The sequence below is a fragment of the Vicia villosa genome, unplaced genomic scaffold (assembly GCF_029867415.1).
Source record: "Vicia villosa cultivar HV-30 ecotype Madison, WI unplaced genomic scaffold, Vvil1.0 ctg.001126F_1_1, whole genome shotgun sequence".
In the NCBI taxonomy this organism is placed as follows: domain Eukaryota; kingdom Viridiplantae; phylum Streptophyta; class Magnoliopsida; order Fabales; family Fabaceae; genus Vicia; species Vicia villosa.
Genome location: NW_026705493.1, coordinates 494,632 through 497,783, shown reverse-complemented (window position 1 = coordinate 497,783; position 3,152 = coordinate 494,632). Strand labels below are relative to the sequence as shown.

Sequence of the window (3,152 nt, the reverse complement as noted above, 5' to 3'; positions counted from 1 at the left end):
GGGTTCACTCCCTTGCATCTGCTTATCCAGTCTGATATGACCTCTGGCATGGGTTGTCTCTTAACCTTGAGGGTTCAATTAGATTCCATTCAACATTCGAGGGATTTCAACTGATTCATTTATGATATAAGTCTCTGCCTTTGGTTAAGCAAGAATTGGAGGTTGCATGTCAGTACTAGAGCATCATACCAAGTTGGAAGGTTATTGTTCTTAACTTTGACTTTTTGATCAAAGTCAACCATGGGAGGTTTACTTTTGACCAAAGTCCACCTCAAGTTTGTTCTCATTTATATCTCATGGATTTATTGATTCATTTGGGTATGGCAAGATTGAACATGAGATGAAAAGATTTGAACTTCTAATTGACGCAAGTTGGAGAAAAAAGGAACAAAAGAGAATTTCTTTACCATATTCATTCACTATTCCATGGCAATGAAATCCATTCCCTCATGAGATCCATTTGCATCGTTACCATAAAGGAAATTAAAAAAAATAGCACATAAGTATCCAACAAGTTTCATCGAGCTACACACATAAATACGTAATTTCATCCAAAGTCATTCAATCTCATTCCTGTTCAAAGTTACACCATTCCAATGAGAGCAAGGTTTATTCAAGAATTTGCAAGTGCCATTCATGGTTCTACTTCCGAAAATGTACGTGATAGTCATTACAGAAAAAAAACATTATAAGAGAGGAAGATTACAAGACATGTTCTTAAATCCTAAATTGCTAAGGCCAAGTTTCTATGAGCCAAGGTGTATCCCTGAGTCATGTTCCGCCTTTGTCGCCTAATCAAAATCAGATCCACTTCTTTGTACATAATGCCTTGCCGCTCCAAACTCAATTTCAAGGCATGCCCGACCATGTTCTACATCACCAACAACCTGCAGGAATATAAACCAAGGTCAGCCAGCACTATGTTTCAATCCACAAAACATCACAAACAATAAGCTGCCAGCAAAATAAAAATAAAACATTATGATGGCAATCTTTCGAACCCTGGAGGCAGCAAATGAGGAACTAAATAACAGCCGGCTATTCCTCAAACTCCTTGAGGTTGTTCTCAGGACAGGAAACAGAATGAACGTTGGAACCGATCGCGGTGATGCTAAATCTGAAACCAAATACACATAATCAGTACCAAGACCATCCAAAGAAAAAGCCTAACATACCAACTGTCATGAGCAATTGTTTTTCTAGCAGTCCATACATCATTAACTAGTTACACTCAAACTTCTCTGCACTTGACAGAACCGAACCGCACCGTACTAGTACCTGAACCCGCATATAATTCTAAACAGCCATTCCACACAGTGACCTTCTAACCATTTAATCCACAAGTACAAAACATCCTGCATATCATACAAAACACCATCAAATCCTACATTCAGTTCAAAGCAATGTTTGCTCAGTTTCATATTAAAGAAGAAAACCGAATTAGGTTCAAACAGCACAATCCAAAACAATACCTACATCATTTCCATCCAACTAGCTCTCCTAACTACTAACCTTTCATAAACCAAACTAACCATAACAGAATTTCAAACCCTTCCTATTTGTCAACACTAACAAACCTTCTCACCATTTCCTAGTCAGCATATAACAGAAAAACAGATTTGTAACTGCCTAATAACCAACTCTCAACCTCCAATCCTAGTCAGCATACTAACCTATAACAGATTTCAACAAAACTCTAACCAACTCATAACCACCAAAACCGCTTAATCCTCACCACTCAATTCTCCAACCGAATTTCAATCTGATGGCCCCCATTCCCTTTCCCTCTAACTGAATTCTCAACTTCAAGTCACCTATATAACTGACTCTCTTCTCAGATTCAAGCTACACGCCATTTTCCTTCCTTCACCTCTTCACACACGCCATCTCTTCCATCTTCTTCACCATCTTCTCCACCACTTCAACATTCATCTTCACTCACCATCATATACTTCAACCTCCTTCATCTTCTCCCTCACTCTCTCAGAATCTCTGCAACCTCACTATCTTCATAACTTCATCTCCATCACTTTCACGACTTCACCGTCTTCAATCTGTTCTTTCTCCCCTCTTCACCTTCACCACCTTCAATTGCAGAAGAAAAGAATCGGAAAACTAACAGAAGAGAGAAGAAAATTGTAACAGAGAACTCATCCTCACAACGCAACAACAACACAAGAATTTCAACAAAAAAAGAATACTCAAAGAAGAAGAGTCGAAGAACACAGAAGAAGGAGAATGATCGAGAAACGCAAAATCGAGAACTCACCTGAATAATTTCTCCGTTTCCTCGCGTTTGTTTCGCATTTGGAGCTCTTGGAATCTCTCTGGTATTCTTTCCGCTTCGCGTTTGTTCTCCACTCCAGGTAAGCCTAAAACCTCTTCAATCCTCTCTGTTCATGGCATAGCATCGTTGTTTGAATCCCATGGTGCAATGTTTGAATGAGTTTAGGGTCAGCTTTTTGTTTGATTTCAATCTGAGTAAGTTAGGGTTCGAATTGGGGATTCTAAGTTTTGTTTGAATCAAAGATGTTTTGGAGGGAACAATAAGAGACGGAAGGAGACGGTGGTTTGGTTAGCCTCTTGCGACGGTGGCCGCTCGGAGAAGGAATTCTCCGGCGCCGTTTTGAGAGGGGAAAGATGGAACGAGAATGAAAGAGTCTGAAAAGAGAAAGTTGAAACGTCACACATTGACCCTAACCCCATACACATGAAACGCACCGTTTCATTGTTTTATTTAATTTTCTTTTATTTTATTAAAATCATGATAATAAATCTGTAACAAAAATATCCTTGGCCCATACATGAGTTGCTGATTCACACCCCACCTGGCCCATCATACCTCCGTGTTGGACATAGAGAAAATCTGAACAACAAAAATAGTCTCATGGGCCACTCAGCTTGGGCTTCAGCGCCAATTACTAGGGCTGCAACCAGATTCCAGTTTAACACCCCCCCTGACTCACACTTAATTGATAGATTTTAGGTCCTTTTACTTAGTTCTTTTTTACTATACTTTTTTCTTAGATAATAAAAAAAAAATAAAAATCATAATTTTTGTTAGATTTTTAGGTAATAAAAAATGACATAGAAAACAATAAAAATGTTAGTTTTAGGATTAATAGATTTTAACATAGTTAGGCTTGAATTAG

General features: G+C 38.5%; 1 long non-coding RNA gene across 1 annotated transcript; it reads right to left on the bottom strand.

The window, feature by feature from the left end:
- Nucleotides 1-592: 592 nt before the first annotated feature.
- Nucleotides 593-2,644, bottom strand: LOC131633476 (uncharacterized). The gene is made up of 3 exons (XR_009293330.1): nt 2,270-2,644; nt 1,002-1,117; nt 593-887 (listed from the first exon to the last, which is right to left on the bottom strand). It is a non-coding gene; the product is annotated as an uncharacterized LOC131633476 (long non-coding RNA).
- Nucleotides 2,645-3,152: the final 508 nt, after the last annotated feature.